The following is a 12,716-nucleotide window of genomic DNA, read 5'->3' on the forward strand; positions in this document are numbered from 1 at the left end:
GAGGATGGCCCTCATTCACCCTGGGTAGAGACCATCCTTGAGGGCTTTGCCCACCAGGCCCTCACCCCCAGAGATTGGAAAGAAATAGTCAAGGCTGTGGTCCCCTCACCCATGTTCCTTAAATGGATGGCCTTTTACCAGGAGGAGTGCTGAGTGCAGGGGGAACAGGACCAACACTGTATCTTTAAGGGAAGAAATGTTTCAATTCGACTGTTAGAACAAATCCTCAGTCTATAGTTACTCCCCTCAAAATGGTTGATGTTACCTGGCTACAAAGAAACAATAAGCATATAGCCCTGGCCCTCAAAGGCTTCTTGGGTGAGATTGACTGTCATTTTGGTCCCCATAGATGGATGAGCTCATTTTCTAGGTTGGAGTGGATGCCTCCCAGACTCTCTTTATCTAAACCTGATCCTAATTCTCCCACAGTCTTTACTGATGGTTGGCGACTGGGATCCTCAGTGGTCGTCTATCCTTCTTTTGGGAAAAATGATGAACCTGGACCTGTTAGTTCTAAAGTGTATGAGATAGAGGGGTCAGCCCAATTTAAAGAGTTCTTTGCTGTAGTGATGGCATTGGATTCCATCCCTAATATGTTTAATTTGTTTTCAGATAGTTTATATGTGGTTAACTTATTGCCCAGTTTGCCTAAAGCCCATATTAGGCTAGATTCTAATCCAATATCCCCTTTGATGATTGAAGCATATACTCTCCTTAGACAAAGACAAAACCCTAATTATATTCAACATCTCAGAGGTCACCAAAATCTCCTAGGCTTTTTGTCAAAGGGAAACAGCCTGGCTGACCGGGCTGCATCTGGACTCCAATGTCACACTGTCTCGGAGGCCACCCACTTTCACCTCTTGACCCATACTAACTGGAGGGGCCTCTGTTATAGGTTCCCCCATATACCAGTCAAAGATCTTAAAAAGATTGTCCACACATGCAAGTCTTGCCAACATTTCCTCCAGGTGCCTCCCCTCCAGACTTTGGGGAGCAACCCCCGCGGACTTCGATCCAACCATTTATGGCAGATAGATGTTACTCATCATTCTTCTTTTAGAAAGCTTAAATATGTTTTTGTATCTGTTGATACCTTTTCCCATGCCTGCTGGGCTAAATGGGTCAGGTGGAGAGACCCACTGACCGGAGCTTGGAGAGGGCCAGACCTGCTCTTGACAGCTAGAAGAGGGTTTGACTGTGTTTTCCCCCCAAAATGAGAAAAGACCAATCTGGATACCAGCCAGAGACATAAAATACTTGCTCCAACAGGGGGATGACGATATTAATCACTCCAGGGACATTTCCAGCCCTGAGAGCCTTCCTTCTGCTTCCTTCACAGAGTCATCAAGAAAAAACAATGAAGATTCCCCGTCATTGACAATGAAGATCCTGCAAAAGATTGATGGGGGGATTCGATGATCCAAGAAGACTTGAGAAGAGGAGGAGAGAGTTTCAAGATTATTGTCCCATATTCTGTTCATCAGGTTAAAGTTTTGTGTGGTACCATTGATGATTGGGCCATCCTTCAGTGTGGGTTTGCAGGATTAATAGATAATTATCCCAAGCATCCTTTATTATCCTTCTTTAGAGAGCATCCTGTGATCTTTCCAAAGATTATGTCAGATGCCCCCATAACTGGGGCCCCCAATGTGTTTACTGATGGTTCTAAAATGGGTTGTGGGGCCTATTTGATAGAGAAACAAGAGCTCGTGTTATATCAATTCCTGCCAGGCTCTCCTCAAGTAGTTGAATTAAAAATAGTAATTGAAGTTTTTAAAAATTGCCAATTTGCTTTTAATTTGATATCTGATTCGGCTTATGTTATTAATGCTGTTAAAATTCTTGAAACCGCTGGCCCCATTAAAATTAATTGTACCGTTTGTGCATTATTTGAGAATTTGCAGAAATTAATTTGGCAGAGAAAGAATCCATTTTTTTTTTCAGCATATTCGGGCTCATACCGGGTTGCCAGGACCTTTAAGTAAAGGAAATGAGATCATAGATCAATGGACTAGGATGGAGTGCATTTTCATGAGTTCTTCTATGGAAATGGCTAAACAGTTCCATCAAAATTTTCATGTAAATGCTAAGACATTACAACAAAAATTTCATCTGTCTCGAGCTGATGCCCGACAGGTGGTCTTAGATTGTCCTCAATGTATAATCCATCATAATCCCCCTGGCATGGGTGTCAATCCATGGGGCTTGTCTCCCCTTAAGACCTGGCAGATGGATGTGACACGTTTCTGAATTTGGAACTTTAAAATATGTTCACGTATCTGTAGATACGTGTTCTGGGATCATTCATGCCATCCCTTTGAGTGGAGAAAAGGCATGCAATGTCATCTCGCATTGCCTAGGGGCATGGACTGCTTGGGGAAAACCTCAGCAGTTAAAAATAGATCATGGACCTGCCTATACAGCTCAAACCTTTGTGTCATTTTGTAAACAGATGGAAGTTCATGTTTCCCATGGACTACCATATAATCCTCAAGGGCAGGGCATCGTGGAGCGTGTACATCGCACTCTTAAAGAACTTTTAAAACAAAAAGGGGGAATTGGCCAAGGCCGTACCCCGAAAGAGAGAATTGCTCTTGCTCTTTTTACCTTAAATTTTAAAAATTTGGATGTAGATGGCCTTTCTGCTGCGGATCGTCATCAGTGCAGCAGAGGTTCTTTGAAGGGATTTGTGAAGTGGAAGGATGTGATCATGGGCATATGGCATGGTCCTGATCCAGAATGGTGTGGGCGAGGGGATCTGTTTGTGTTTTTCCTCAGGATCGTTTGGAGCCTCTGTGGGTCCCTGAGCAATTAATGCAGAAGTGTGCCACGCAGAATGGAGAGATCGTGCCCGAGAGCCCTGTGCACCCTTCTTCTTCTGTTCCTGGTGGAGAGCCAAGCAGAGCCGAGATGGGGAATTCTGTCGGTGTTTCTAAGACCAATGCTGATACAACATAACGCTCGAGTGTTTCCTCACTTTTTTAGTACTAATAGAAGTTTAGATGTTCCATTTTTGCCTTTAGATTGGTTGGTCTCCCATTGTTGGTCTACCTGTGGGCCTGTGGTATATATGCAGGATCAGGTTCACTCAGAGAAGGAATGCAGCCATGATTGTGCAAGCATTTACAGCCATTGAGGCAGGACAGTCTCCCCAGGCATGGCTGGCAGTCATGCAAAAATGATTGTCACATTCAGGCTGCAAGGCGAAGCACTGCAGTCCGGGTCAGCTTCTAGCGGCCCTAGAAGAGCACGTCTGATTGCATGCAGGTTGGTACCCCAGATCCCGCCTCTGAGAAAAAGGTATCTGACGGGTCTAGTACTCTTTGGGTGGATGACACCTAAGTGAGGATCAGTACAATGTCCCTGTTTCCAGCATCAGAGATCAAACCTCTACTCTTGCCTGTTTTGTTTAAAAACTAAAAGGGGGAATTGTGGAGAGCCGTTCCAAGAGCAAGCAGTCTCATAAACAAGCCCTCATTTGGCTAAGCTTGCTGCCATTGGTTGCTTCCGCATTTGGTGACCTATCCACTTTTGCCATGTGGCCCATTGGGATTGGCTAAGCTTGGGAGTACTTAACGGCCGAGGGTGGGCCGGAAGGCGGCGCTTAGATGGCAGGGAGGCGGGGCTTAAGTAACGGCTCCCAAGAGGGAGAAAGGCAGGAGGAGCAGGAGGGAGAAGCAGGAGGGGGAAAACTGTTACAATGTTCCTGAATAAACTGCTAAAAGGAAGAACTCGGGTTGCGTCTTTCTTGCTGGTCGGGGCTGACGTGACACCCCCCTCCTACCTCACGTTATAGTCAGTACACTCAGGGCCACCCACCAGCTGTTTCTCCACAAACTTGTCAAGTTTCCTTTACTTCTTTGCCAGAAGATTCTCCTGCCTTCTTGATCTTGAAAGCCCATTCTATACGTTCCCTCTTTTAATTTTATATTTCAGTATAATTTCAGGCTTGGAAAAAAAATGACCAAGTAGAACAAATTTTTTTTTTTTGTTTTGTTTTGGCTTTTCGAGACAGGGTTTCTCTGTATAGCCCTGGCTATCCTGGAACTCACTCTGTAGACCAGACTGGCCTCAACTCAGAAATCCACCTGGCTCTGCCTCCCAAAGTGCTGGGATTAAAGGCATGCACCACCACTGCCCAGTTGAACAAAAATTCTTGTAGATCTCGTAGCAGAGCATCCTCCCAAATGTCAATTTTCTTCCGGATTCTTCCTGTCTCAGTTCATGCTGTAACAATCCAGTTCCAGACATGATGCCCCTTTATTCCAGATACTTCATGGTACATATCCGAGAGAGAGAGAGAGAGAGAGAGAGAGAGAGAGAGAGAGAGAGAGAGAGAGAAAACAGCAAAGGCATCTTACACCCCACAACACAAATATGAAATCCAGGAGAACAGTGTGGATTTAGTACTGTCATCTTGAATGTGGCTAAAAGCCCTAACATCCTGTTTATAGCAAAAGAAAACCCCAGATCATGCAATACATATTTATTTATCACATCTCTGGGGGCTTTAGTGTAGCACAGCTCTCCATTCTCTTCTGACCTGATGTTGACACTTTGTTCCTTTCTTCTTCTTGTCTCCTCCTTTGGTTCCTTCCCATCCCTGCTTTTCTTCCTCCTCCCATGCCAGGTATGGAACTCAGGCTTCTCACACCAGTTAGGCAAACACTTGGAGTGGCCTACTTCCCCAGCCCTGACATTGATGCTTATGAAGAGAGAGCTGAATAGTTGGAACAATATTTGACTACCTTCTCAGGACTATAGGGCTATTTTTAAATGATGTGGGAATACCACAAAAATGATGAAGAAAAATCACTGAACTTTTCTCTCCCTCCCTCTTTCTCTCTTCCTCTCTCTCTCTTATGAAATTCTTTATCCCTCACTTCTACTCTTCCTCCCACTAAGAGGAAGATGATTGCTGTGATTCACTGCACACATGTGTGTTTTAATAAAAAATAGTAAGTACATAAAGAACTTTGCCCTTTTCTCCATTTAATTCTATGTCTTAGATCTTCCCATGATCTCTCTAGTGTTGACTCATTTCTCTTTATGGGGTCTTTTTGTCATTTTCAATTGTATGGATATATTATCAATTGTTTTGTTCCTTATTCATCAATATTTCCCATTTTGAAAATCAAAATATTTTGTTGCTTTGTTTTTTTTTGTTTGTTTGTTTGGTTTTGGACAGGGTCTTTCTATGTAGCTTCAGATGTCCTGGAACTCACTATGTAGATGAGGATAACCTCAAACTCAGAGGTCTGCCTGCCTCTGGCTCCCAAGTGCTGGCATTAAAGATGTGTGCTAGCACCCATCCTAACTGTCACAAACCCCTTATTCAGGAAAAATAAAGATACCACTTTTACCCTTATAAATACAAAAATCAGGAAAATAGCTTGCTTATCATTTAGATACATATTTTGAAATAGCTTGTGCAAAAACATATTTTCAGTTTGTATTTCCATGCACTGCATTTAATTTCACTTTTCTGATTGCCATTGATGCTGAACACCTCTTCCCATACATGCTCCATGATCTTTTGGCCCTTGTGTTCTGTGAGTTGCCAGTTAATGCTTTTTGTTGGTATAATGGTGGATTTTCTTTTTCTGACTGACTACTTATTTGTTCAGGGTTCATTCAGTTGTCCCCCTCTGTGAAGTTTTTTCACTCCCTGGGCAGCCAGCTGTGTTCTCCTCTGTTTCCCCATAGCATTGCTTACACAGCGTCAACACCTTCATTGCATGTAAAAGTTGTCTTGCAGCGTCTGGGTCCCATTTTCTAACTTTGTATCTTCGCCCTAATGTGTAAGGCAGATGAAATAAGTACCTTGTCAAACTTAGGAAAAACTTTAAAGAAATAATCTTTATATACATGCCATATTCACACATACATTCTCGAGTGGCATATGTACTTGTTCTGTGTTCCTGTGTGTATGTGTGTGTTACACACATCCAGCTTCATGCTTGTGTAGCAAGCATTTACCAATGGAGTGACACATCTCAGTCTGAATTTTAACTTTTGTGAATTTGTGTGTGTGTGTGTGTGTGTGTGTGTGACCTATTTCTGTAACACGTGTAAGCTTTCTGGTTTTGTCCTTGCTTCTTTAGAAGATTTATTTTTATCTATCTGTGTGGGTGTATGTAGGCATCTGCATCAAATGAGAAGTCAGAAGAGAGCATCAAATCAATTGGAGCTGATGTTACAGTAGCTGTTATAGAACTGCCAAGGGGCTGCTGGGAACTGAACTCTGGTCCTCAGGAAAACCAGCAACCACTCACCTGCTGGGCCATCTCTTCAGTCCCGGTGCTGACTTCTTGGGCTTTTCACTTTTGAACAAGCCTTTAGTTTCCGACAAAGCTATCTAAAAATTGCCTTTTAAATTTTTTTAATGACTATTTTGCTTTCTGTAGGTGTTGTGTCAGCTGTAAACACAAAAAGACAACATCAGAACTTGTATTTTCAAGGAGTTTCACAGCCCAGCTGGGATAGAACTGTGAGAACAGTGAGAGGGAGGCTCATATAATGGGTAGGAAATCCTATAAGCCTGTCCTGTGTGCATGAGTAAGGTTTCTCTGAAGACTTGGGACTTTAACAGAAGAGACTAAGAGAACACTAGATGGACAGAGGGTACTTCACAGGGAGAGGTGTTTCCTATAAGGACACAGATGTGGGAGAGCATAGCGTGTTAGCGGCTAACTGCTCCGAATTCAGCATGTTAGTCAACAACACTCCATGCTTTGAGCTGGTATGGATTTACTTTGTATATATGTGTATACACATGCATGTGTCACAACATGCATGTAGAGGTCAGAGGATAATCTATGGAAGTCATTTTTCTCTTTCCACCACCTCAGTGCCAGAGATCAAACTCAGGTGGTCAGGCTCAGCAGGAAGTGACCTCACCACAGAACTATCGCTCAGTCCTCCACCTTTGAAGTTATTTTGCTGCCTGTGTGAGTAACAGTGAGAGGACAGGGCACAGCCATTAAGGGTTATGCTAATTGGCTTTTCATTCTCGAGAGAAGCAATGTAAAGGAGCAGCTTATTTATTCTGGCTCCCATCTCTCTCTTTATCCCCTTTTCACTGTGTCTGGGTGCCTAGTTTACCTGCATGGTAGGTACAGCTCACAGTTAGGTCCTGACCTAACTCCATCCATTCACTCTGTAATCCTCACTGAAAATATGCTCACAAAACACCCAGAGGGATTCAGCAATGTTTTTCAGTTTGATTAAGATGATACTCAAGATTAAGCAGTATTCACTAATTCTGGCAGTTAGAAAACAGTTAATCTGAGTCTGTTTCCCCTTTTTGTAAATAGAGATTAACACTAATCATAAAAATAATCACTGAGCATGGTGGCACACGCCTTTAGTCCTAGTAACTCAGAAGACAGAGGTAGGAAGTTCAAAGCCTGTCTAGGGTTCCAGAACAGCCAGGACTACATAATAGAGAGATCTTGTCTCAAACAATCAGACACAAATAATAATAAAAATCAGTTTTTTTTAGGTTAGGTTAGGTTGCACCAACTTGTAATTCCAGTACTTGAGTTCAAGGCTGGACTAAGCTTTGTAGTAGGACCCTGTCTAAAAAACTAACAAACACAGAACCTCAATGGTTGCTATAGGGGGCTCAATGGTTACAAAGGGGGCTGTAAAACACTAATGTTATAAAATATTATGTGGCATGGGGGTACTTGGTGGGTACTTGCCAAGGTATACTCCTGAGTAATTATGCCATGCAACATATCTAGTATAAAGGGGGTTTACTGGGGAAGGGAGAGGACTGAGGACCTGGGACAGGGTAGGAAAGGGTATAGAGGCAGTCACTAGGGCAAGAGGTGGGGGGACCTCTGAGGACAGAAATGGGAAGAGGGAGAAAGGGAGAGGGGGAGGTGGGGGGGAGGGGGAGAAGGAAGAGAGAAAAAGAAGGAGGGAGAGGGAACATGAGATTGTGGGAACATGAAGAGAGCCTGTGGCTGCCAGTCCTTTTATAGGTTCTCTATTCCCTTGCTAGGTCCCTGGGAGCCTGGGAGGAATCTAGTGGAATCACCTGTAAGCTAACAAATATACTAAGAGGAGTTATTATGGCCCTTAGGCTGGTGAGATGGCTCAGCGGGTAAGAACACCGACTGCCTTTCTGAAGGTCATGAGTTCAAATCCCAGCAACCACATGGTGGCTCACAACCACCCATAATGAAATCTGACACCCTCTTCTGTGTAGTCATTTATAATAATAAATAAATCTTTAAAACACACACACACACACACAGCATTCCTTTGACACATACTTCCTGAACAGTCCAAACATATGTGAACCACTTCTATACTCCTTTCTCTATCTCCCAAATAGGTTTTTCAATTTTGCCTTTTCATAGTGTCTTGTCCTTTCTTTCCTAACACTTAACCATAATGCTAACCCATTTTTGAAATTATTTTCAAACTCCTAATACTGTATGTAACAAGACTTTAGAATTTTCTACTTTATCCGGACTAGCATAGCCTGACATTTTCCTGAAACCCTTTCTCTCTCTCTCTCTTTTGTTTACGTAAATATAGGCTTATTTTTCTATAATGTAGAAGGCTGACAGTTTGGCTCTTAATATGTTCAATAAATGTTGGTAAAAAGACTTAAAATCAAACTCATCTATCAGAGATGTTGTCAGTACCTAATTGGGTATTTGTAAAGTTGCATAGATGAACTTACTGTTTTTTTGTTTGTTTTTGACTGCGACAAGGTCTTAAGAAGCTCAAGCTGTCTTTGAATGTTCCATGTTGCTAAGGATGAACTTGAACTCCTTATTTTCCTGCCACCACCTTCTCGGTGCTAGGATGCTTACGTGGTGGAATTGAGGAATGAACCCAGCGCCTACTATGCGGTAAGCAAGCACTTTACCAACTGGGTTACAGGTCCAACCTCATAATTAAACACTTCTTTTTTTAAAGGTGTGACCAGGGGAACCAATGCTGGGGGCGGTGAATACCGTCTCTTAGTACTAGAAAGAATGGCATTGACTCCACGTTGCAGGAGTGCAGCGCTTCACGGTTCACAAACAGTTAAAAAGGCGGAAGCGTCTCGGAGTGCACTTTACAACCTAAGGGTGGAAAAGCCGTGAGGTCACTCATCACGCTAGCGGAAAAACTAAAACCAGACACTCTCAAAAATGCCTTTTCCCACGCTGGCATTACCAAGGTTCCTCTCCGAAGTCGCCTACTAACCCTGAATCCCCTACTAACTCGGACCTCCACCCGAAGAAGTGGCCGATTTGCTCGGAGACACGTGTTACTACGAGGGCGTCACTCAGAGCTAGAAAAGAGACAGCCCCTGCCGCCCGAACCAAGGTATCATGGGAATTGTAGTTTTCTTTCCTACACGGGCGAAAGTGAACTCGCACTTTCTTTTGCCCTTCAAGTATCATCTATTTTGTGTAACTCATCAGAGGAAACATGCGCCATAACTTTTTCAACCGAAATTTTTTTTCGAAAGAAAGGATGAAGAAGAAGAAAAAAAGAACAAACCAAACGCAAAGTTTACAGGCGGGGAAAACAAAGGGTTAATAGGCGTTACGCATGCGCTCGGAGGACTCGCGGGTTGGGCGGAAGGACCTCTCCCAAGAGCTGTGTTTTCCCCGGAAGTGCCTTCTCCTCTCTGGAGTCGGCGCGGACGCGGCTTCCTTTCCTCATTTGTCCTCGCCCCTCCCCGTTCCTCTACGTGTTTCGGTTCCTGGTTGGTGCTTCCTGGTCACAGCCGCGGCAGTGAGTATGTGTTGACGGACCCCTAGCTGTCCGCGGTTGGGGGACCCCTGCCCCTCTCTGCCGCGCCCGCGGAGCTGTGGAACTCACGCGTGCCCCTCTCTGGCCTTCACCTCCCGGTCCTTCGGGACGCAGCGCAGCGCCGCTAATGGCCTCTCCGCTCCGCGCCGCCCCACGCGGCTCTGCGGCCGGCCTGGGGTTTGGCGGGTCTCTGACCTGTGGCCCGAGATCAGGGCTTGGGAAAGGCTGGGCGGCGATGGCCTTGACGGGCACGTCTTTTCTGTCTGCTTTACTCCACCGCTTCCCACGGTTCACCTGTCCTGGGGAAGTGGGCCAGTCCGTAAACGTGGAGGCCTCCCTTCGCTGAGGGGAACCTGGCTCTCAAGGATGCGTCCAGTCGGGGGCCAACTTAAGCTTGTGCTGTCAAGTAGCCGCTGCACTTGTAGACACAAAGAACCTAGGAACTATGCCCCCTTCCTTATATAAAAACCAGGGTATCCTAAGATGATCCTCTACCCCCCCCCCCCCCCCCCCCCCCCGACCCTATCAGCAGACAATTGTACTCAACTTTCGGTAAGAGCAGCCTTTACTGTGAGAAAATCGAGGTTGGGAGTTGGCAGGCTCCAGTTCCAGCCATCACTGATTAGCTGCTGACGCTCAAAATACCTTTAGGCCGAGTTTACGGTGATTTCAGATTTTAGGGTTGAATGAAGGAAACTTTTAAGGGCCTCTTAACCCATTGGATAATTTTTTCTGAGCCTGTTTTTCTCAAGTATAAAATCACCCTTAATTTAATGACTAGGCTCCCTTCAAAAGCTCTCCACTTGGTTTTGAACATTTGGACCTTAAATTGAACCGTGTTTATTTAAGACAGTGTTGTGCTTTAGGGACAGTTAATTATTGTTATTCAGTCAGAGGATAGGGAATGATCTGAGGGAAGAATTGGAAGTGAAAATTATATGATAACTACAAGGTTAACAGTGCATGGAAAAAATAGGGAAAGCATTGTTTCCAGTAGAGTAGTTGGAAGTTAATGTAAATAAATTTAGCATACATTTCTTCCACTGAGACAAGCCTATTGTTTCTCTTTGATGTGGTGAGTTTGGATTCTTTACCTCATTTGATTGAAAGTGGCAGTAATATTTGAAAAATGGGCAGAAATTTTAACTTTTGTCAGTAGTACACTGAGATTCTTATAAGTTATAAACTTAAATTGAGAATAAACTATTAATCATTGTGTCCATTAACAACTGTGGATTTAAAAATTCAGCCGTCAAGCTGGGGTCCAGCTCCAGGTAGAGCACTGGGTTACCATGTCCAGGACCCCTGGATACAACTCCTAGCACCATCAAATGATTAAGACCAAATTCAGGATTTAAATCTACCTTAGATGACCTATAGCACCCGGAAGGAAGCTCTAAGCTAGAAATACTTTGGAAGAAAGTTAAGAGCAAAATGTCTAGAATGACTAGTAGGATACCGGCTTTTAAGTCTTGGTAAATTCTGGAAATCTAACTAACCTTTGTTAGTTTAAAGAAATTCAGTGACTAACTGCTCCCCCACCTTTTTTTCCTGGTTTTATGTTATTTCTTTAGCTAAGCCTCATTCCCACTTCTGATATTTTAGATTTTAAAATGAGATCAGTCTTCTGTAGCTGCCGTGCTTTGATAGCATCTTTTGTTTGGATGGGTCCTAGGGGTTAAGGCAGGAACTTCTGACCAAATGCTAGGATTACTGTGCCCCACCACACAGAGCTTTGCTAACGTTTAAGTACCAGTTAGGTTCTTAAATAGTACATTTGTAAATTTAAATGTCTACTTCTCCTTTTAATTAAAATGTCTGTTGCAGGTTTTTTCCCTGTGGGAAATTAATGATATGTGTCAGACGAATTGAGGTGTTTAGCCAGTGCAGATATAGCAATATTTGTAGTGATGATTGGTTTAGATCAGGAACATGTAAATCATGCTAGCTGAGTTCTTAACCAAGGGTCCAGCCTTAGGGAGGCCTCATTCTGTCTTTGGACCTGTTCCTTTATATGTGTATAAAGGGAGCTTTGTAAATAAGTCCAGCAGGTACCTTTTAGATTTAAATGTCTGTCAGAAACCTGTGCTGCCTGGTTAAGTATGCTTGGGAATCATAGTGAACAAAAGCTGAGAAAGCTTCTAAGTCATAGGGTGTGTACGCATGCAAGTGCACATGCATATATACTTCCACTTGTCTCTGAGGATACTTTTTAAAAATTAAGTGAATTTGATTGTAATTAAAGTTGTAACAAACCAAAACAGCTTGAGGCAAACCTTAACCTTGGCATACATTAGCTATATAAATACAAGAGCGTATGTTATGCCAGAACACAATTTTCAAGTACAGAAGGAATAAAATCCTCTTAACTGCCATAGGGGTTAAATTGTTAAATTCATTTTTCTACATTTCATGGGAAGAGATAAATCCTTAGACCCAAAGAAGTCCGTTTTTTATTATGGCTCTGTAGTTTATTTTGGCATACATTTACAGGTGCGCCTATGGCTCCATTCTTAATCCCTTTCCTTTGGGATGGCTCCAAGAGTGGTACAAATTTGTAACTCTGTAATTTAGCTCTTTCATTTTTTTTTTTTCCTGTCTGCCCTGGAATTAGGTTTTATCTTAAGTCCACACTGGATCCTCAGGATGGATCCACTGAGGATTTTGAAGGAAGCATAATTCCTTGACTTCTTTTAGAATTAATTTACCTATTAAATAAAAAGGAAAGAATTCATCTTTCATTTGAATTCCTCTGAGGCTAACATTTCAATATAAACCGATAAATGTCATGAGCGTTACTATTCAGAGAGCCACATTCATCTTGAATGACAATAACAGCATATAACTTAAAAGAGTACATGGAGGGAGCAAGTATACTATATCCTTTAAAAGAAAAAGAGATTAATTTTGTTTTGTTCTGTTTTTTTTTTTTTTTTTTTTTTTTT

At 43.0% G+C, this 12,716-nt stretch overlaps 1 protein-coding gene and 1 long non-coding RNA gene across 7 annotated transcripts in view; one reads left to right on the forward strand and one right to left on the reverse strand.

Moving 5' to 3' along the window:
• Nucleotides 1-5,400: 5,400 nt before the first annotated feature.
• On the reverse strand, nucleotides 5,401-9,651 carry LOC116095930. Of its 4 annotated transcripts, none has more exons than XR_004120767.1 (4): nucleotides 9,566-9,651; nucleotides 8,705-9,092; nucleotides 6,279-6,422; nucleotides 5,401-5,797 (listed from the first exon to the last, which is right to left on the reverse strand). It is a non-coding gene; the product is annotated as an uncharacterized LOC116095930 (long non-coding RNA). The 4 variants fall into 4 exon arrangements; XR_004120765.1 differs by having other exon boundaries at nucleotides 9,517-9,620; XR_004120766.1 differs by lacking the exon at nucleotides 9,566-9,651 and adding an exon at nucleotides 9,187-9,437.
• Nucleotides 9,055-12,716, forward strand: part of Zcchc7 (zinc finger CCHC-type containing 7) — a 191,191-nt gene continuing 187,529 nt past the window's right edge. Inside the window, exon 1 of one of the 3 annotated variants that reach the window (XM_031377274.1) lies at nucleotides 9,055-9,339. The gene's annotated coding sequence lies outside the window, so the exon portion shown is untranslated. Of the gene's footprint in view, nucleotides 9,340-9,626; nucleotides 9,758-12,716 lie in introns of those variants that run through there. The other 2 variants (XM_031377272.1, XM_031377273.1) reach the window with 2 other exon arrangements.

Source organism: Mastomys coucha, unplaced genomic scaffold (genome assembly GCF_008632895.1).
Source record: "Mastomys coucha isolate ucsf_1 unplaced genomic scaffold, UCSF_Mcou_1 pScaffold18, whole genome shotgun sequence".
In the NCBI taxonomy this organism is placed as follows: domain Eukaryota; kingdom Metazoa; phylum Chordata; class Mammalia; order Rodentia; family Muridae; genus Mastomys; species Mastomys coucha.